This window comes from Podarcis vaucheri (genome assembly GCF_965113315.1).
Source record: "Podarcis vaucheri genome assembly, chromosome: 7".
NCBI lineage: Eukaryota > Metazoa > Chordata > Lepidosauria > Squamata > Lacertidae > Podarcis > Podarcis vaucheri.
The window spans coordinates 54,900,198-54,923,548 of NC_138765.1; the positions used below are offsets into that span (position 1 = coordinate 54,900,198).

At 46.3% G+C, this 23,351-nt stretch overlaps 1 long non-coding RNA gene across 1 annotated transcript; it reads right to left on the minus strand.

The window, feature by feature from the left end:
- Positions 1-699: 699 nt before the first annotated feature.
- LOC309536014 lies at positions 700-23,351 on the minus strand. Its single transcript, XR_014221485.1, has 3 exons — positions 22,965-23,351; positions 15,427-15,527; positions 700-3,004 (listed from the first exon to the last, which is right to left on the minus strand). It is a non-coding gene; the product is annotated as an uncharacterized lncRNA (long non-coding RNA).

Genomic DNA, 23,351 nt, shown 5'->3' on the forward strand with positions numbered 1-23,351 from the left:
AAAGAGAAGCTGCTGAATTACAACTCATTACCAAACTTAAAACAATGGAGAGACCTGGTCTGAACAGAGACATTGGATTCTTATCTCATTATACATGACTAAGCCATTTCTCACCTTCTCACCCCTTGCCCTTTCCTGTAAGACCTATTACAGTCGTTAAGAGTCGTCAACAGGCTCATCCCAGCTATCTGCCAATCTCCGATTCCCACCACCCTTCTGAGTAATACCCCTCCCCACCTCCTCAATATATAGAAGGATCTGGCAACTTCTGTTTCAGTGTATCTGAAGAAGTGTGCATGCACACGAAAGCTTATACCAAGAACTAACTTAGTTGGTCTTTAAGGTGCTACAGGAAGGAATTTTTTTATTTTCTCAGTTTGGTGGTCTGCTTGTTTTATTGCTTCCCATTCATCATGTTTGCTGGATTAGTGATGTGCTGCTTCTTAATTAGAATAACAGAATTGCAGAGTTAGAAGGATCAACTAGCCCAACCCTTTCAATGCAGGAATCACAGCCAAATTATCCCTGACATAGCAAAATACCACAAAATCACCTAGAAAGGCTCTTTTTTGTCACTGGATCCAGGTCCGATTAGCCAGATCTCTAGGAAGGATAATAGTTCCCCAGACACTGTTCTTGTTTAACGTACCCTGATCTGAAAAGAATTGACAACCAGTCCATAAAACCAAGTGGGAGATTTTTATGTGTAATAAAACCATGATGCTTTATAAATATCCCTCCCCTCCCAGAGACTTGGGAAACATTTTTAATTTTTTTTGGAAGCAAACATCCATGCCAGCTCACAAAGTCTAGAATCCATGCTAAGGCTGAAACAAAATATTCTTGCACCAAACTCAGATGTTTGCATCCCTCTAAAAAATAATGTTAGAAATTAAATGTATGGTTCTCAAATATTATAAAAAGGGGGAAGGCAGGAAATGACATCCAATTTTCTTACATAGCTGATAGCAATCTAGGTATGCAATAATCTGATGCTCATTCCAACAATCATTCCATCTCTAATAATACAATAATATTTAATAAGAAGTGCTTGCAAGAATCCTAGGTGCTCTGCAATTGCGTACGGAGGTTGATTGGGTTTAATTTGCTGCATGGATGAGAAGATTTTGATGCTTCTGAAGTCCAGTCAAAATCTGTATGGCTATTTGAGATTCCCTGATATTGAACCTAAAGATTTGGTTGTGGGAAAGGACGGATGAGTCATATTAAAAACTGATCAAATAAAGTCAGTCTTAATTGAATCAAACACTGATGTACCCTCTTTTTCAGCTCATATTACAGACAACCATTATCCCCATGCAATAAATCCACAATTGTTTTCAGACATCCGTGGTGCACAACATCCCACAAGGCTTCTGTAAAACAATGGTATTCAATTGTGGGGAAGATCACATTTCCTCAGCACTGAAAACAGAAATATTTTGTGGCTGGTAAAATGGGATTACCTCGCCATCCCCACAACCCCCATGAGTGTGTCCATTGTTACTGTCTGCATGCTGTAGGCTGTGGTCACAGAATCCTATTGGCTAGTGCCAGTAACATTGCTAGTGGAGAGCAATTCCCTGCTAGTGAAGAACAGTTCTCCCAGCTATGCCTGAACCATTTTGTGGCCTTTTTAAAACATTAAAAAAACTAGCTTAAATAAAGCTCTAACAAGAAGGATTCAATCTTCCCTTGAGGCAGGGTCAGCCAATGCGGTCCCCTCCCATATGATGTTGGACTACGACTCCCATCATCCCTGACCATTGGCCATGCTGATTGGGGCTGATGGGAGCTGGAGATCAACAACGTTGGGAGGGCGCCATGTTGACTACCCCTGCCTTAGGGAATGTAGTATTCCCACTTTCCTCACTCTTGTGGAATTTCATGTGTGAAGAGAAACAACAAAATGGTGGCCACAAATATTATTGTATTGGTCCCTTACAAATGGGATGGTAAGATGTTGCCAGTTCTTCTTGCTATTATGTCACTGCCAGTGCCAAACTTAGGGCTTCTTTACTCCTAGTGGAGAAACACTACTCCCCCTTCTCCTCACACACCAAAGTGCCAGCTCCTGTTGAGGCACATTTCCCAATGTATTATTGGTGACACAGAGGAGTTCAACCACACAAGAAGCTGCCTTATATGGATTCAGACCACTGGCCCATCTGGCTCAATATTGTCTGCACTGACTGGCAGAGGCTCTCCAGCACTTCAGGTAGGGTTCTCTCTCAGCCATACCTGGAGATACCTGGGGTGTGTGTGTCAAACTAGGAACCTTCTGCATGCAAGACAAATGCTCTGCCACTGAGCGATGGCCTATCCATTCCACAACAGAAAGGGACTGATGATCTTGCTACACTCAAATCAACCAGGGCTCTAGACCAAGGCAAGCTTGCGGTAATTTGGCCAGACCGGCTGATACCACTAAGGAAAGGCTTGATACAAGCAGAGACTTTGGAGGCAGGGGGCCACCACCTGCAAGACCATTCCTCTCCTCCCAGCTCTCCAACCCCATCCATTGGAGCAGCTCTTCTTCTCCAGATGCCATTGGCCCAGCTCATTTCTCAACAGGCCCTCCGTGCCGGCTGCCAGTTTTTAACAGTGCAACGGTCCCAACAGTGAGGTATATGTAGATCCATTCATAATTTTTTCATAAACCCAGGCAAAGGAAGGAGGAGAGGGAAACGGAGGATGGCTTAGGGAAACCCAGAGGCACAGATGAGTTCCTGAGCAAGCTGTTCACAGCACCGGGCTTTTTAGTGGCATCTTCACATTCCAGGTCCCTCTGGCCCCACCGCGGGCGGCCAAATCCCAGACCATCTGGCTCAGCAGTTGTGCGGAGAGTCTTCACCTTCCTGCCTGGTGTCTCTTGACAGCGCCTTCCCCGTGGGGGTAGGAGGCGTGATAATAATGTCTGGGACTTTCAGGCGCTTGTCAGCCATGACAGGAATGTCCCCGCTGCCGCCGCCGCCACCACCTCTGTTGACGTGTGTTTTAAAGCCTGAGGGAACAAGAGGGAGAGAGGGAGAGGGAGAGAGAGAGAGAATTTACCTTTCTCCGGGAGGTGGCAACCTCTGACGTTCATTGTTCCTCAGAGGAAATTGGGTGTGTGTGTTTTATGTCACAGAGAGGAATCAGCCCTTCTCAGATAGTGTGTGACTGTTGTATCTCGACAGGAACACTATTCTGCAGAATGGGGCAGCCACACGAAAAACCCTGCTGCGAGTTAGTGCAAAGCGGGTTTCTGATATTGTGGGAACTTGCAAGAGAAACTCTCCCACAGGCAACTGTGATCTACTGGGTGTATATGGGATAGGCAGATTGGCAGTGCAAATTCCACAAACAGGGTGTTACATGCTGGAAGTACAGTAATTTGCCCCCCCAAGCAGCCTAGCCACTGCATTTGCTACCAGCTGCAGCCTCTGGACCAACTCCAAGGGTAGCCCCACACAGAGCGCATTGCAGTAATCCAGCCATGAGGTTACCAATGCATGGGCAATTGTGGTCAAGCTGCCCATTCCAGGAATGACCATAGCTGTCTTACCAACTGGAAGAAGTAAGTAAGTGGATAATAAGCTTCCCGCACCTCTGTTAATTCTCTGTTGGCTATGTGACATTGCCTTGCCACACTTTCCACTCCTTCAGTCTGGATTTCCTCATACGAGGGATACTCTTGAAAGGAGAGGGGTATGAGAAAATGTGGGAAGGCAGTGATTTAGAGAACGTCATACAGATAGTAGGCAATTAATGAAGAGACAGGAAGCACTGACCCTACACGTTAAAACAGTACGGCTGAGCCCTTGGTGGCAGGCCCTGATAAAGATTTTAGGAAACATTTACTTCCAAAGCTTGCACTTTCCAGCCGTACAGGAACACACCCACTCCATACATTTAAACCACATTTAAAGACATATGGCCTCCCCACCACAAAGAATCCTGGGAACTGTAGTTTGGTAAAGGTGCTAGGAGCTGCAGCTCTGAGAGGGGATATTTGGGTGGAAGCTGTGACTTTTAAAGCGGTATAAATGAGCTTCCAATGTATGGCATGGATCTGACTTTGCATGCAGAAGGTCCCAGGTTCAATCCCTGGTGTCTCCAGGAAGGGCTGGGAAAAGATTCTGCCTAAAACGTCCACTGCCAGTCAGTATAGACAGTACTGAGCAGGATGGACCAATGGTCAGACTCAGTATAAAGCAGCTTCCTATTAAGGCCAGCCCTGGTTATATGGTTGCTTAATTTTGTTTTTCAGGGCCAGATTAAGACCTTTGGAGGCCCTAAGCATGGAAATATGATGATGCCCCTTAAATGTAACCCACAATAAAAACAATACCAAACTTCAAGTATTATTTGCTATGCTTGTATACACCTAAAATTTACATGCGTCCTGAAATGTACATGCATGTATGTCATGTGCAGCATGTGACAGGATCCATTTCCCTTGCATTCTTTTGATCTACCTTGGTAGGACACCCCCTGGTTTAGGTGGGGGTAAGTAATGAAAGCCGAAGAGAAAAATGAGGGAAATAGTGTGGGGTGCAGTGTAAGGAAGTCTAACAAATATCTGATTGTTCTCCTGATGACTATTTCAAGGCTTGTTGAAATCATAGGTAATATTTTAAAAAACCTCTTTTTTGTGCCCCTGCTTTTGCTTGTGCTCTATAAGCTTATATTTAGTTTGCCTATTGAGTAACCCAGCAGTGACTGTCACCACAGTATGCATCGTTGGTGTGTCAGGTCAGATCTGCCCCTCTGCAGCTGTAGCTGAATGTGCTCGGCTCCTGAGGATGCTGGCAGGTCTTCTGTTCCCTAATGCTTCAAGATTGATCACCTCCCTCGCCCTTCTAATGCTGGGCCATATGGTGAAAGCATGCTTCGATACACCAGGTTTGCCGTCAACTGACACAGTGCCATCACCATGGTAAAGAAGATCCTGGGTTATATTTAGTTTGTTGTGCAGCGCTGAATACAAATGACGCTTCCGAAGAAGAAGCTGCCCACCGAAGAAGAAGAAGAGAAGACTGATAAACTGGTGCTTTCCTTCCTTCTCAGACCCCCTCCCTACCAAATTGCCTACAACTAGCAAAGTTTGCAGCCAAAAATGTTGCAAGGGCGCCCTCTGGTGGGCATTGGAGAGACACATATGGGATGCACGCTGTAATCTGCCAGCAAAGCAGACATTCGTGACGATTTGTGCTCATGAGGGTATTGGGGTGGTTATACATACACAATCCTGCTTTCAATGCCTGTGCATGTTTTGCCTAAGTTATATTTTATTTATTTAACAAGATTTATGTACAGATCGATTGTAGTAAAACCTCTGATTCACAAGGAACATTAATACTATCAATAAAAACAGTTAAAAAGAATTTAAAGCATTTAATAATAATTAAAAGTAAAAGTGGGTTGGCGCCAGGGGTTTGGGCCTGTGGGTTTCATTAAGGCAGTCTTCCCTTTCTCCAGATGCTTCAAGATCTGCAGGAGTTTGTTCCTGCACAGGCCTACTTAGAAGACAGTCCCACAAGGCTCAGTATAAGACTTACTTAAAAGGTAAAGGGACCCCTGACCATTAGGTCCAGTTGTGACCGACTCTGGGGTTGTGATGCTCATCTTGCTTTATTGGCCGAGGGAGTCGGCATACAGCTTCTGGGTCATGTGGCCAGCATGACTAAGCCACTTCTGGCGAACCAGAGCAGCACACAGAAACGGCGTATACCTTCCCGCTGGAGCGGTACCTATTTATCTACTTGCACTTTGATATGCTTTCAAACTGCTAGGTTGGCAGGAGCAGGGACCGAGCAACAGGAGCTCACCCCGTCGTGGGGATTCGAACCGCTGACCTTCTGATCGGCAAGTCCTAGGCTCTGTGGTTTAACCCACAGCGCCACCCACGTCCCAGGACTTACTTATTCCCAAGCAAATGTGTCTAAAATTATGCATGGCGTATAGAAAGCAGATTGGGGAAAGAACCCTCTCATAATACAGTGGTACCTCAGGTTCCATACACTTCAGGTTACAGACTCCGCTAAACCAGAAATAGTACCTCGGGTTAAGAACTTTGCTTCACGATGAGAACAGAAATTGTGCTCCGACGGTGCGGCAGCAGCAGGAGGCCCCATTAGCTAAAGTAGTACCTCAGGTTAAGAACAGTTTCAGGTTAAGAACAGACCTCCGGAACGAATTAAGTACTTAACCCAAGGTACCACTTTACTAGAACTCTGGACCAGCCAATAAAGCCGAATGCTGGAAGATTCAAGAGGGCCGAAAGAAAGCACTTATTCGCAGAGCAGCACATAGTTAAACTATGGAACTCACTTGCACAAGAAACTGTGACGGCCACCAACCTGAATGGCTGTAAAAGATGGAGGCAAAGGGTATCAGTAGCTACTAACCACAATGCCTTTGCTCTTCCTCCACTGCCTAAGTCAGGGTGTCCCTGCATAGCACTTGCTGTGAACTGCAGGTAGGGAAAGAGCAGTTGCCCTCATGTGCTGCTCACAGGCTTCCCAGAAGAGGCATCTGGTTGGCTGCTGAGAACAGGATGCTGGACTAGATGGACACTTCACCTGATCCAGCAGGGCTGTTAAGTTCTTAGGTCCATTAACCACTCTCTACGCTGGCTGCCCATGGGGATGCCAACCAAGTAATGAATGGGATCTGCATGAAAGCAATGGATGTGCTTTTTGCTCCAGCCCCATCCATCTCAATGGCGCTCATGCCAGGCTGCCTCTAGTCTGGCCCAAGCCTTCCTTCTCACCTCTCCTCCCTCCCTGCTCGCCATTCAATGGCATTTAGGTGAAACAGGCTCAGTAGGGCTTTGCATCCAAAGCCGCTCGACTCATCTGTTATTAATGATGATGGAACAGGCCTCGCTCTTTGGGAATCAATAAGGGCCTCTCGGCCCAGCTGGTGGATGGACCTGCATTAAGGGCTGCAGCTCATCACCAAGAGAGTTGCGATTTACAAATGCATTTCCAGATGGGAGTGCGTTGCTGTTCATAAAGGGCTTGGCCCCAGCCATGTGGAGCTCAGCGTCTTCTTCACAAGGCTGTGAGGCTGCTGTTCGGGAGGAAGCACAGCCCCATTCGGAACAGGCTGGCATCCCTGAAACATCAGATCCCTTAGCCAACTTATCCTCTGGAGTAAGCTTCAGTTTGCTTGCCCTCGTCCAGTCCAAAACTGACAGCAGAGACCTGCTGAGAATATTAGCTGGGTGTTGTTGTTTTTCCAGGTTTGGATGATAGAAACAAGAGATTGAGGAAAGAGAAAGAAAGCTGCGAAGTAGTGCAGTGGTCCAGAGCTGCAGGAGGTTGACGATCTATTACTATTTCTGCAGCAGGATACTAGTAGGGTCCCTGTCTGCAGCATCCTAGAGCCACCCATTCAGCATGGAAGGGGGGCTTTTAGCCAATGAAAGGAAGGTTTCTCAACCTTTGTGCTGACTGGAGCCAATCAGAGAGAAAGGAGGTGAATCAGCCACGGAGAATTGGCTCCTAGAGCCACTCTGGAGAAGGAGCATGGGAGGAACAGCAAGGAGGAATTGTTCTGTAGGCTCCAAAGCTAAGTATTTAGGAACACTGAAAACATGAGGTGCTTCTGTTTCAAGAGAATGGTGCGCAGGTTCTGTCACATGCAGTGGAACTTCATGGCAAACACAACTCGAGACACAGCTTAAGATGATAGTGAAATCATCATCACTCCAAATCATTTGCCCATGAACATGCTCAGAATATAGTAGATTTGGCTCAGTGCTACACAAAGTCATGGTCCATGGACCAGTACAAGCCTATGAGCCATCAACTGCTACTCCCCAACAACTCCACCACAGCCCAGGTTGAGTGGTACCCTTCAGAGCCAACTATGGTAACAGTTCCTGGCACACTGGGGGCGGGGAGGGTAGGAATTGCTGGTCCAACACTTCAAATAGCTTGAGAAGCATGGATATAGCGGAAAAGCAACACACAGAGATCTGCATTGATCATTGCAATGCATTCCTAATTATCACTATTGTATAAGGTTCTTGTATAATCTTTGGAGAGCCACGACTGTTCAGGAGAATGGCTGCACTTCAGAACTTGCCACCACACTAATGGAGTTGGATGTCACCTCCACATATTGGTGAATTTAACCGTTCCCACCCCAAATCCCCAGATGACCACCTCATGTAGCAAACTGAATCCGGAAAAGACAGAAGTACTTTTTGTAATAAACTGCAGTTCCCAGGATTCTTTAGGGGAATCCATGACTGTTTAAAGTGGGGGTGCGATTCTGTGCACCCAGGGTGCCACATTAGCAATCTCTGGGATAGCACACACAGAGAGAAAGAGAGATGGCTGAATGAAATTGAAACTGTGGGCCTTTCTCCCTCATAATTCTTATGAACTTACCATAATTCAGCCTTGCTGTATGGAGTCCACACTAAGAACTAAAGTAGAGCAAAGATTTTTGAAGGGGTTATATGGCGCGGGGAGGGAACTCAGGTTCAAATCTCCACCTGGTCATATTTTCCCATCAGCTAATCTTGGGTCTCCAAGCTGAGGCTCCAATACTTTGGCCACCTCATGAGAAGAGAAGACTCCCTGGAAAAGCCCCTGATGTTGGGAAAGATGGAGGGCACAAGGAGAAGGGGACGACAGAGGACGAGATGGTTGGACAGTGTTCTTGAAGCTACAAACATGAGTCTGACCAAACTGTGGGAGGCAGTGGAAGACAGAAGTGCCTGGCGTGCTCTGGTCCATGGGGTCACGAAGAGTCGGACATGACTAAACGACTAAACAACAACAAATCTTGGGTCGGTCCTACTCTTTCAGTGTAACCCGCCTCACAGGGTTGCAGTGAGGATAAAAGAGGAGCCATGTGTGCTGCCCCAGACCTACCTGAAGGAAAGACAGAGGTGAAATGGTAGAAATAAAGAGGACAGGTATGTGTGTGTATGTGTGTGTGTGAGGGTTATATCTAAGGTCTTTTTTCAAGTGGCGTCACTTGAAAGTGACTGTGAAGATTCCACGGGGGTGGAAAAGAGCATTTCAAGGAGGGCATTTGGGAATTCACTGAAGCAGCTGAAAACTTTGGCTCATGAGCTGGGAAGAGATGAGGAGGCCTTGTGTGAGCCATATATCCAAGGCACTGTGTCTGACACAAGGGAAGCATTTGAACATATATTATTTATATCCAGTACACTTCTGATGCCCTCGCCCCCACTGTTTCCTTGCAAAGAGTCGTGTGGAGGCTTCTGCCTGGTTCCCAGGGGATCTTCTGTGGAAGCGGCTTTTACGAGACCTTCATAACATCAGCTGCAGCAGCTGCTGCTGCAAAACGGCATCTCTGTATCTCTCGCTGGGCCTTTCACGTCTTTCCTTCCCAGGAGATGCAAAAGTGCAAAAAGTGCAGAAAAGGGCAAGCGACGTGATCAGGTTTAGAAAAATGGGGAGTAAAGGAGGAGGGGGAACATCACCAGTGGTGCCAGTAGGGGCTGGGTTGCCCAACCAGTAGGGAGAGCCAAAGCCCATGATAGGCAGAGCCAACACATTCTAGTTTTGCCCCCACCCTCAACCTCCTCCTTCCTCCTGAGTTGTACAAGGGGCAACGCTGAGACTAAGGAGGAGGGGCAGCAGCAGCACCCAGGAAGGTTGTAAGAGAGAAGGCAAGCGGATGGGGGCTGGTTGAGGATAGGTTGTGGTCTTGCCAGAAGCATCCTTGCTGGGCTGAGCAACAGCTTCTCTCTGCCTGATATACTGCATGCTGCATTTGTTTAATCTGCAATAGCCCTGTCCTAAGCTGTTTTAAAAAGCAACCAATTGTTTGCTCTTTGGCTAGCAGGGGTCCAGAATATACCTCAGCAGATGCCTTGTGTGAAGTGGTAGGCTGCATACCACTTAGTGTTCATGCATAGAAATTTATAAGTACATGCACTGATGCATCAGAATACATCTGCCACACCCTGCATTGAGGACCAGAGACCTGGAGGAGATGGCCGAGCCCTGAACAGCAAAATCCCCAGCAACTTATACTCTAATTTTCAGAAGATGACCCTCAGGGGCAAAAGAAAAACATGGTGCAAAATAGGACTGTTAGTTGACCAGGTTCAGGGACCAGGAAATAGGAAATAGGAAATGGAGTGTAGGGTCTGCTAGTCTGAAATTCAACTGGTATTGCTCTCCCCAGCTGCTGCCTGCTCACAGTTTCAGAAGTGCCACCTGTCTGCTGCACTGCTTTTGGAAGCACAGGAGCAATTGCCAGAGAGGTGGCATTCCCATGGGGCAGACAAGGGTTCCTGCAGGCCATTTGTGGCTTTGACTAGCAGGGCCAGAGCAGCCACAGCCTATTAACCTGAATGTCAGCCCAAAGAGTGAATGAATAATCCATGGTTCCAAAGTGTCAGAGGGGGTGCATTTCCCTCCCCTTCTCGCTGGGAGATTGCTTTCAAGATGCTCTCCCCAGCACTGCTACCTGAGGGAGCTGGCCCAGCCCCACACTGTGTGAGGAGCCCCCCGGGGAAGGAAAGGCAGCAGGTGCTCAGGCCTTTGGCTTGGCATTAAAGCTGACAGCCCACGCTGGCATCGGGGCCAAGCAGCAGTAAAAGCTAATGGGTGATGCAATATTTAGCACTTGCCCCGATTACCCAGTGAGAGAACAGAGCACACTGAAAATAAAATAAAAGCGAAGGCTGCTTTGTGAGAATGGTGCTTTCCCCAGCTTGGAACAGAGAGCATCTCCATGGATAGAAGAACGTCTATAACAGCTGGCTTCATCCTGACAACCCTTAGCAGGTTTTATGACCCCCCAAGGGTTGTTGAAATGGGGCACGCGTAGTGCTCTGTGCATGTCTGGCGAGTAGGGATGCCAGGGAATGCCATGGAAATCGGAAACAGAAGCAGAAATTGCCGACGTTTGCTTATTTGTCCCAGGTCTGTGAAGGGAACCAATCCTGCAGTATTTGCTGTTGTCGTTGCCTTCAAATGATATGAAATTGATTATGGCCTCATTCCCATTTAAATTATGTTTCCTTTGCATTGCTTTTCAACATCTTTATGCGCCCCCTCGCACAGCTTGTCCGGAGTTTTGGGCTGGGTTGCCATCAATATGCTGATGACACCCAACTCTATCTGCTGATGGATGGCCATCCTGACTCAGCCCCAGACACACTGACCAGATGTTTGGAAGCTGTGGCTGGATGGTTACGTGGGAGCCGGTTGAAGCTAAATCCTTCGAAGACAGAGGTCCTGTAGCTGGGACGGGACGATATGGGATAGGGGGGGCAACTCCCATCTCTTGCGGGGGCGCAATTAGTGCCAGCACCGTCCGTTAAGAGTTTGGGTGTAATCTTCGACACCTCTCTTTCCATGGAGGCGCAGATTGCAGCTATAACAAAGGCAGCATTTTTTCATCTCCGCCAAGCTAAGCAGTTGACTCCTTACCTCTCTCGCCCTGACCTAGCCACTGTGATCCACGCGACAGTCACCTCCAGACTGGATTATTGTAACTCGCTCTACGTGGGGCTGCCCTTGAGACTGACCCAGAAACTCCAGCGGGTGCAGAATGCTGCAGCGAGACTCCTTATGGGGTCCTTGCTGAGAGATCACATTCACCCGGTGCTATACCAGCTGCACTGGCTCCCGGTGGAGTACAGGATCAGGTTTAAGGTGCTGGTTTTAACCTTTAAAGCCCTATACGGCCTAGGACCCTCGTACCTACGGGACCGCCTCTCCTGGTATGTCCCACAGAGAAACTTACGGTCTTCAAATAAAAACATCTTGAAGGCCACAGAGAGGTTAGGCTGGCCTCAACTAGAGCCAGGGCTTTTTCGGCTGTGGCTCCGATCTGGTGGAACACTCTGTCACAAGAGACTAGGGCCCTGCGGGACTTGACATCTTTCCGCAGGGCCTGCAAGACAGAGCTGTTCCACCAGGCCTTTGGCCAGGGCACAGCCTGACTCCTTTCTTTGGCAATCTTCGCGGAGCTCTGGCCCAATGGTTGCCAGTGGTTTGCTTTGAATTAATTTTATAATGAATGATTTTAGAGTGTTGTGTTGTTGAGACTTCCGGGTTGGCGCCATCGCTGAATGGCGGACTCCCTCCGAGCTCCGGAGGGAGTCTGCTCGGCAGGGGTTGGGTCCTACCGCGTCGGCGACGCGGGGACCCTCAAAAACCATGGGCACGGAGCCCATGGACGTGGTGACTCGGCGGGCACCGTTAGCGCCCCCGACCCGCGAAGGAGCCTTTTTAAAGGCTACGGAGCGGGGGACGGGGGTGGCGTGGTGCTATGAGTCCTCTGCTTTCCCTGCCGAGTGAAGCCGCATGCCATTCGACGGAGAGCGCTGACTTCTTCCATTGAAAATTTGGACTATAAATAACAACCCGTGAGTAATTTGGAAATCGGACTTAAAAGAATTTTTTTTTCGGATTCGGTACGAGCGGGGGAGATGCAAAAAGGAAGTCCGTCTCCCCCCTATTGTAGACACTTTAAAACAAGGATTTGGCAACTAAGGTTGAGAAAAGAGCTTGCTTCTGTTTATTGATAAAAATTATTAATTCCACGATGGGAAATTATAAGAACTGTGCTGGAGGAGAAGAGTGGACGGTGAGAGTTAAGGTGCAACCCCCCCCCCCGGGAACCGGGGTGATCCGTGAGAGAGCCTGGTGAAGAGAGACAGAGACTTTGACAGCTGTCAAAGTTGGAGAATATAAAGAGGACTTTGCTATGAGGACTTTGCCGGTCAGTTTTGTTACAATTTGGATATAAACTGTCAAAAATAAGGAATAACAACTTGACTTTTGGATTTGAGGAAACAAAGTTACTACAATCCCCCTAGAGGGGTTCCGGGACATTACAAGAATGGTCGTAAGTGGAAAAATACTCTTGGAATTGCACAGGACTTGTTATCTTCTGGGAAAGCTGCAAAAACGAAACAGTATTTTGTCTACAGAGGTGGCTATACTAAAGGAGACAATAGAATTATCTATTGAAGAATGGAAGGGACTGGGCGCAAGTTTTTGTTCCTGAACAAATAATAGCCCCTGTAGAGGAATTAAATTTTTGAATTAGAATGTTTTTGCAGCGGAACAGGAAAAGAAACCTGAGAAAAAAGAACAAAGGACTGATGACGACTTGGAAAGAACAAGGGAGGAGCTATATTATTGTGAAAGACTAAGGAAAACCAAAGGCCTGTCAGGGGCCTCTTTAAGACTGGGTGTCTGAAGTTAAATATTATTTAAAAAACCGGCAAGTTGGAACTGAGAAAGGAAGAAAAAATAAAATCGGCTATGGACGTGAGATCTCCAGGCTGATAGTAGATAGACTGATGGACATGGGGAATCGAAACCGGGGAAGGACGGGGGGAGATTTGGAATCCATAGGTGTAAAACAATTTGAATCTTTGTATATTTCTTACTTTGTTTGGACGTGTTTATCAAAAAAAGGGGATTCGTGGAAGGAAATTGGGGTGGACCTTGGGGGAAAAACTTTCTTTTAAGGATGAGAGATGGTGGAACTTAAAGGGAAAGTGGTTATATAACTAAGTTGAATAGTGGGCTAAACAAAATAAGTTTTAAATTGGGAGTAAGAACTTGTGGAACTAAATTAATGAAAGGGGAATACAATAGGGAGAGGGACGGGGGAGTCCAGGAAAGATGTTAACGAAAGTAAGGCTTTAATTCTAAAGGTTTATTTTTTCTTTTTCTTTTGTTTTTCTTTTTTGAGTTTTGGAAATTTCAATAAATATGTTTTTTTTAAAAAAATAGAGTGTTGTGTTGTGTTCTACTGTTCTACTGTTTTATTGTTGTTAGCCACCCTGAGCCCGGCTTCGGCTGGGGAGGGCGGGATATAAATGAAATTTATTATTATTATTATTATTATTATTATTATTATTATTATTAAATGAATGGTGCAGAAATAATTGTGTCATTTGTTTACATGTAAGTAACATAACTTGTGGAAATAAGTATCTACCGTAAATTAGGTAATATGGTGGACAGCTTCCGAATTTGGCGGATGTGGAACTGCAGCAGAACGGAAGCAGCACCGCTTGTGATGAAGACAGGTCGGAATGGAAATCGCTGCCTTCTTGCATCCCTACTAGCAAGCAGCAATTAGGGGTTACTAACTGTGGTGTGTGCATTAGCCAAACAGAAAGCAGAATTTTGCTACTGCCCTGCCTTTGCACCGCAGCATAAATCCAGGCCAGTGGAATGAAACTGGGACAACCCATGTAGTGCACAGACACACACCCCGCCCTATTTCCCTCCCATTTGCAATTGGCTGCTGCCAATTGTTCGCTTCCACCTTGCTTCTCGGATGAGTAAGTGGGCCCAGTGGCTCCTGCCAAGTTTGGTTTTAACTAGATGGGGTGGCGGTGGCGGAATACACTGTAGGCGGCTTCTGGAGTTCCTTCCAAATGTCCTGGGTTATTGCAGTCATAAAGTTCTCCTCTCAGATTGCCTGTCCTTAGTCAAGGCTGCTGAGATGGCACGTGCCTGCTTTCTGGGAAGAAGGGAGGCAGGGAGGAAGTCTGGTCCAACTCAGAGCCTTCTCTTTTAAAGACCTGATCCATTAGATCAAGGAATGGTCCTCCAAAAGATGCTGGACTCCAGCAGGGCCAATGGTCAGGGATGATAGGAGTTGTAGTCCAGCAAGATCTGAACATCTATGTTCAAAAGCTTCCAGGTTCAAGACCTGGCATCTCCAGATAGGGCTGTGAAAGACTCTTGCCCGAAACCCTGGAAGAGATCTCAGTAGTGACTCAATCCTGAGCTAGAGATGAACTAATGATCAGCGCAAGGTGGCTGCTTCATATACACATGTGGGAAACTTGTAGCATTTGGATGACAATGTATGTTGTTCCAAGTGATAAGAATTCACACTTCCCCTCGGATTTCTTTCAAACCAGTTACACTTCGAGGGCAGATCCATACTGTGCTCTCAGAGCACACCCAATGCACGTTTTAAACATTTGACTTCCTCCAAAGAATCCTGGCAACAGACATTTGTTAAGGTTACTGGGAATTGTAGGTCTGTTGGGAGGAAACTACAGTTCTCAAGGGTCTTTGTGGGATGCTTGTGCCTTAAATGTGTGTTGGATGTGCTTTAAATGTAGGGTGTGGATCTGTCCTAAAAGTGTAACTTTAAATGTGGTGTGGATAGCATCAAGTTGTTTATAGGCTGCTGAATATTATTCCATCTTTCTGGCAAAAAAACCCCAAACCCCTTTGAAAATAATCATGGTCCCATGAGCACAACAACCCCCCCCCCCGCTCACCTCATAGATCCATGGAGTTGTGAGTTTAGGCAGAGCATGGAGAAGCTTGGTTCCCTCCAGATGTTGATGGTTTACAACTTCCACCTTCCCTGACCACTGGCCAACAACATCTGGGGAGCCACAGGTTTCCCATCCCTGAGTGAGGATAAAGGAGACATCACATGGCTTCTTACCTTTCAGGCAGGAGAGACTAAGTCCCATGATTTCATCCTTTTAGCATGTGGGATGGATTAAAGACACAAATTTCCACATCTGGTCCTTTGCCTCATTAGTGCTAGAGAGTTGAGAAAGAAAAAAAATAATTTTTTAAAGAAAGATGGGAAAGAAATCTAGCTGCATTCAGAACACAGTTTGATCACACCATCAATGGATGCCATGACATTGTATTAACCTAGCTAGATTCATTCCAATTTATATAGGAACTTTTATCCTGGATGGAACTTTAGCACTATATATATATATATATATATATATATATATATATATATAAAAGCACACATGTGACCAATCGCTGCAGGTTTTGTATAAGCAGCTAGTTTATTTCTAGGGATGAGCAGATTTTCCTGTGCTCTATTACTGCCCCGTGAGTTTGCTCTCACCTGCATTCTGCCCCAGTTAGGAAGATTTCTAAATTTAAGTGGCAGGTGTGCAGTTTGCATCATTCCATCCCTTTCATTTATAGAAGGAGGTAGGAGACCTTCTGTAGCCCCTATGCCTAACTGTCTATGGTTATTGATGTACCCTGGCACTTTGAGTGTAAAAAAGTATAAAAAGAACCTTGGTATGATTGCATCCCGGTAGCATTTTTTGCTGCGATTTAATCAGACATGCCTACATTCTTGTGCCCAACCATAATGTGCAAAAAAGGAGATGCTAACTGAAAAACTGTTGCAATGCCTGGAAATGACAAAAGGCAGACTGCTAATGCATTGGTGCAATTCTGGAAACAAGATCAGGAAATCTGGAGTCTACAGAGAAATCTTTGTGAGCTTCCCTCTTTATTTCTTTGATAGGGTTTGGCCTCCTCTTGTTACTTGATCCTAGTTTCTGGCACTACAGCTGTTCCCTGAGCAGCAAACATAAAGACCATAAGCAGAATAATAATACTGTTATTTACATATACACCTTGGTTTTTAGAGTTGCAGATAGTATAAAATTCAGGCCATCTTGGGGAGGCAATGTGGTCAAAGGATACATTTCAGCACATAGCCTTTGGGCAATTTAATTTTTAAGGCAACTAAAAATGTGTAATTAAAGCTTCTAACCTTTAGCCACCTTAATTCTCCTCCTCCTAGCACATGGAGGGGTGTGTGGCAGTCATTTAGCATGCTCAGTGGTCAAGCTTGTTCAGGCATCTTAGTGGGGAAGGGCTGTAACAAAGTGGCAGAGCATCTTCTTCACATGCAGAAGGTCCTGGTTTCAATCCCTGATATCTCCAGGTAGGACTAGGTAAGACTCCCTGTTTGAAATCCTGGAGTGCTGTGGGCCAGGGGGCAGCTTCACCTGCTGAACAGCAGCCTGAACTGGGAAGCCTTAGATCACAGAGCAGAAGGCACCAATGAGAACCAGCTGCCTTCCAACTTCTTAAGCCAAGCTCTCAACAACAGTAAAATGCTGGAAACAATGCTTGTAGTTCCTGCCCCTTACCTTGCTGCTGCCTGCTCTCCCTCTGGATTCCCTGACCTGTGAACTGACCCTTGGCTCTGTGATCATGTGAATTTCCTGACCTTGGACTGTCTTGACTTTGTATGCAGATTCTGCTCTCAGGCAAGCGTTCCTCAGAGACCCCTAGCCCCTACTTGTTCGGCAACGGGACTCAAATGGGGCTAGAGCATGGAGAGCCACCACCGGTCAGTGCAGAACTCCCCCCACTTTCCCTTTTAAGGGGATGGAGAAGCAGGAGAACCCCACAGTCCTTGGAAGTCTTGCAAAAGCCCTTAGAAATCTCTTTCCCTCCATCTTTAAGATCACAGCAAGACTGAGCTTAAAAGGGAAGGTGGGGCAACCAGGTTTAAAAGGGGGGGGACAGGATGTGATGTCTTAATGCCATCATGTTACTGGCATGTGGGCAGTCCTACCCACCTGTCAAACTTGGCCTGTGAGCCAGATCCTGATAATGATCTGACCTGTGGAGCCAAAAAGGTTCCACACTCGTGGTATACTGTGCTGGATGGACCAATTAGCCTAACTTGGTGTAAGACCTATGTTCCCAAGTGTTCTGGCAGGCACAGAAATTGCAGTTCATTTCATGCTTTGACAATCTGTTACATGCCTCTACCGTCGGAGGCAATAAGCTTCTGAATACCAGTTGCTGGAAACTGCAGGAGGAGAGTGTGCTGTTGCGCTCAGGTTCTGCTTGTGAGCTTCCTCCAGACACCTGTGAGGACCCAGTTACAGACTCAATGGGCCACTGGCCAGATCCAGCAGGGCTCTCCTTAGGTACTTATAGGAGAAGAGGCTCCAATCCTTTCCTCTTTCAAGGTCAATGAGCGTGGGTAGCTTGGGCATCATCTGCAGGGGAAGCATTGTGTAGCTGTATTGTACTGACACCACTCACAACACAGAATCTAAAAGCCTAGTGCCTCTGAAATGGAAGATTGCCTGCTAGCCACTGTGACTACTAACCCTTGATAGACTTACCCTCTTCCATGAATCCGTTTAATCCTCTCAAAAAGCCATCTTATAGCACCAAGCTTTGAAGGGGGTCAGAGGGCTTGATCTTTGTAGAAGACACTTCTTAAAAAATAATAATGCTGGACTTTTCATGAAAAGTAGGAGAGCTTGAATGCATTTGAGAAACCTTCCTTTACATTATTAAGGATTTGATTGCAGAGTGCAAAAAAAGTGGTGGGAAAATAGCCATTGGATAACTAGGGGCTCCTGACTCACTTCTGCCAACTTAACATCCCTAACAATAGCTAATAGATCCACAGCATTCACTGCTGTTTGAGTTGAGACAGTGCAATTCAACAAAAGGTAGACTAGTCTCTGATGAAATTCAGCCCCATTTGTTTTCATAGCCATTGTCTGATCTAACCCTCCCCGCTGTGACTCTATTGCCAGTTCAAGCCCAGCTGAATGTTGAGCAGGGCTTTGGCCCACTGAAATCTCTGCAAGGTTCAATCTAGCAGAAGATTTTCCATGTCTGTTATCTTTATTGGATGGTATAGCAAGGAGAACTTGTGTCAATATCGGAAGGTTTAGCTCTATGACTAACAGATGCAGGTTTGCCTTTAATCATTAACTTCTGATTAGCTGCTATCATGCTGGCATTGGGCATCACCTCAACCAATTATAAAAAGTGGCTTTTATTTGATATGCAACTTGATGTTCTTTCCTCATGAAAAGGGGTGGGAACTGACATCATGCTCCTCATACTTTAGAGCCCCCAGGTAGAGCTGGCAAGGGGCACAGGATGTAATTGACCCAGGGTTCATATATCCTGGAATATGAACCCATCTCCACACAAAGGAAAGATTCCAGAGTTTTTCAGGGCAACCTGTTCTGGTAGTTTGATAGACTTACATTGTCATGGTGGTCTCAAGTCAAATGACATGCTGAACATGTGAAATTATTTTTGTTTTATTTATTCAAGCTAATCTTACACTCAGATATATTCCCAAGAATTAACATCACATTGTCAGTGAAAAGACCAATCTTCATTTGTTCTGAACCACACTTAGTATCTGTTATCTCTGGCTGCCCTAACCTCTTTTTTGGGAGGAAGGGCAGAATATAAATTTAGTAATAAGTAAATAAACCCTTATATCCCACCTTGACCACTGAGCTCAGGGGTGGGGGACTTCTGTGGGCCTGCAGGTCATTTCCCCCAAACCATGACCACCTGCCCATCAGCTGACATCACTGGTGATAGCAACTGATTGGCAGGAAGAGAGGATTTAATCCTGCATTGCCTGTGTGATCCTGTTCCCAGCAGGATGTATCCCTTGAGGTCACAAAAGTTAAATCATTCTCTGGTTATGGATTCTTATGTAGCCAACTGGCACCATTCACACATAAAATGAGGTTTCACCAGGTTTGAAGGATGCTAAAAATTTGCAGAAGTAAAATCTCTAGAGGCGGGGAAAATAACAACACTTACAGGGGCAACCCTCCACAAAACAGCTTAATGTTCTCTAGGTATGAAATGCTGACTGAGGTGGATGTACAGAGTAATTCAAGTAAAGGACGAGGCAGGCTAGTCAGAATCCTGGACAGGATCTCTCCACAGTGACACATTTTGTTTCAGGTCCCACTTGTTTTGTCTTCTAATTTGTTTTAGCGGATGGTGAATGTGATTATATTGTGGTCCCACTTGAGGGTGTTCCATCCCACTTTCAGAAAACAACATTAAATTTGTTGAGGTAAAAGCTCTGCACTCCCCTATCCCCTTTCCCTGAAAAATCAACCCTCAGTTCCAGGAAGAGAGAGCATATTTATGTAGGGACCATGTGACAATCAGTATTGTAATAGTGTGGGCTTCCTCAACCTTGGCCCTCCAGATGTTTTTGGCCTACAACTCCCATGATCCCTAGCTAGCAGGACCAGTGGTTAGGGATGATGGGAACTGTAGTCTCAAAACATCTGGAGGGCCAAGGTTGAGGAAGCCTGGAATAGTGCATCCAATCACCATTCATGTTCCGACATAAAGAGAAAGTTGGACCTGTTTTGCCAGTTCTGAAGAGGACATACAGAACTGGGTATGAATACATCTAAGGACATCGTGGTCTTTGCACCAGTTTCCTTCTTAAAAACTTTCCCTGCACAATAATTTCCAGAAATCTTTGCCGCCACCCTCCAGCTCTTTATATCCTTTCTTAGGACAAGTGTCCGTCTTGTCCAATGACCAACTCAGTCTTGACATCAATATCAACAGATTAATGGCTAGTGATGGGCCAACAACCACCCTTCTGGAGAGGAACTGAAAATCAGACAAATTACAAAGCGGTTGGCCCATGAGAAAGAAAGAGAGAAAGATTATTTCCAAAGACATCATGAAGATGGAACAAGACCATGCTCTCAATTGTATCCATGCTTTCTAAAATCCCATTCAGCCCTGGTCCACTCACTGCCTGTGTAAGAAAGCAAACAACTTTTTGGCTTGGCAAGGGTACCCGAAATCAATGAGGCTACATAAAACAACTGTGAATATCAATAGTCTTGTTTTTAACCACTTAATTTTCTGAAAGGGCAGATCCACAAACATTCTTATCTCATAAAAGAGACCAGAAAATGAGGGGACGGAGGAGACTTTGAAAAGCTACCGGAAATATTTGTCCATTGATAATATCCTAGAAGCAACTGCTGTTCACACAGGGAACCTCTCCTCTCTGCAAGCCCATTGAAACAAGCAAGACATAGGTAAGAGCAATACATCATGTCTGTTACACATCTCTGGCTTAAAAATGGTGCTTAAAAGGATAGGATTCTGGTATATAGTTCCTTTTCCACATACCGTATTTTTCGCTCTATAACACGCACCCGACCATAACACACACATAGTTTTTAGAGGAGGAAAATCCATAGGCCTGCCACCCGTAGGCATTTCCTCCATAACACGCACAGACATTTCCCCTTACTTTCTAGGAGGAAAAAAGTGAGTGTTATGGTGCAAAAAATACGGTATATGCCCCCCCCCCACAAACTTGAATTGATTTACAATCCTAAATGAGCTTATATTCCAGCACAGTAACATGCAATGAGCAAAACTTTGGGTAGTATCCAACTAAGTTTTACTCAGACAACCCACTGGGATGTAAGTGACTATGTGAGTAATGTTAATTGGTTTACTGGATCTGTTCTGAGAAGAACTTAGTTGAATACAATCATTTGTACCTATTAGCGGGTGTGGTAACAGCAGTGAATCCCTGGTCCAAAGTGCACCCCTGCCATTAGCTCACAGCATACACACCAAACATTCAAAGCACCCTTACAGAGGGACAACTCCCTGGGAACTGTAGTTTGTTATGGGTGCTGGGATTTGTAGTTTATCCCTCACAGAACCACAATTCCCATGATACTTTGTGGTGAGATGTGCTTTAAAGGCAGGTTATGCGGGCAGAGGTGGCCTTAGGCAAGGCCCTTTTTTATTTCTCTCCATCTCCTTCCTTCACATCTCCTCCCCTTCAAGCTGCATTATGGGAATAATAACAATTGCCCACCCTGCAGAGTTGTTGTAATTATGAAAACAGGTTCATTGTTTGTTTGTTTGTTTAAAAAGGGTTGTATCCAAGGAGTGTAGACCCAATGAAATCAATGGAACTAAATTACTTGTGATTTTGATGAGCTTACTCTGAGTAGAACTTATCTGGTGACAACCCCAAAGATTAAAAAGATCTACATCAATAGCTGCAGAAAATACCACATTTACACCAATCATGATCCCAGATCTGGACAAAGAAGGTGAGTTTTCAAATTGTGCCTGGACATACCTAGAATGTTCTAATTTCACCTGGGATGGAGTTTCATAAGTGGGGTACTATCACTGAGAATGGCCCCCTCAAAACCACCAGGTTAGAGCCTTGGAATCATGTGTGGAAAGTACTTTGAGCCCCATAAAGTGCTGCATATAACCACAATCCTAACACTAATTAGCACCCCATGTATAGTAAACCAAACTCATTTGTTTGAGTGCCTCCACCAATCCACATGGCGCCAAAATGGTACCCTTCCACACACAAGAGGGAAGCATCAGAAGAGAACACAAAGGTTTGCAGAAGAATATCCCCCCCAAAAGAAAAACCTTAGGGGGAAACCACCCCCATACATCTCAGTGAGAATTGAGTATGCTCATTGGTCTTCCTGAATGTCTGTTAGGGTAAAAGATCGGGACTGAAAATGGAATGGAGTATTGTGTAAAAGGGCATGGCTGGCTGGCTGGCACCCAGAACAAGAGCAAACGTTCTGCTGCAGGTTCCACATGGGAAGCTGCCTTATAAAGGGTGAACACTGGTCTATAGTGCCCTGTATTGTCTTTGCTGACTGGCAGAGGATTTCCAGGGTTTCAGGCAGGAGAGATTCCCGACTCTACCTAGAGATGCCAGGGATTGAACCTCAGACCTTCTGCATGCCTAGCAGATGCTCTGCCACTGAGCTATGCCATTAAGAGAAAGTAAGATTCTAGTCCTCATTGATCTGAACAGGAACATGGGAAGCTGCGTCCTATCGAGCCAGACCATTGGTCCTTCTCATTCAGTATGAGTGACAGAGGGGTTGAACTTAGAATCTTTTGCATGCAAAGCAGATGCTCTAACCCTGAGCTACAGCCTTTCCAATTGCAACGATAATAATATGTGGTGGTGGTGATGATGATCGTGGTCGCAAAGGAGCCACGAAAACGCGACGGGCAGGACCCCACACGAATTCAGAACAAAAACCAAGGCAAAGTTCTTGAAGCTGAGAGGGCAGCCCGTTAGACTTGCAGCCTCCCTGGTTTCTTGATCAGAACCCACAGCCTTAGCTCCCAGGCTGAATCCAAGACTCAAGCGGCTCCTAAAGAGGGCAGGTGGTGGTGGTACTGAGCCAGGGAGAAACAGCAGCCGCAGCAGCAGCAGGATTAACTCTCCCATCCAAGTTTTAGAAAAGGGCTTTTATCCTTTTCCACCCAGCCCTGAAACCAAACCAGCAAGCATGAAAATAACAGGAGGAGGGAGAGCGCGCCAGGGAGGGGCAGAAGCCTCCTCCTCGAGATTCTTGGGGGGCAGCAACTCACCAGCTCTGCAGGCAGCCGCCGCCTTCCCCTCCAGTGGCCCCAGCCCAGCCGCGGTGGCCGCCGGCGGCATCCCAGCCCCGGCTCTGCTGCTGCTGCTTCTCCCAGTTGCAGCGCCTGACATCGCTGCCAGCCCAGCGAGAGGGAGATGATTGCAGCTGGCAGGAGTCGGAGGCAGGACCAGGGCGATTTACATATTGCTGTCTCGGGGACCACCTCCAGCTCTTGGCCGGGCCAGCAGAGAGGGAGGGGCGGAGGCTACCAGGCACTGTGTGCCCCCTCCTCGCCTTTCCACCCCTCCCTCTCTCCAGCCTCATCTCAGCAGCTGCCGCAATGCCTGGCCAAAGGGCTTCTCCCCTCGCTGGTCTCTGCCAAGAGCTGCGGGAGGAT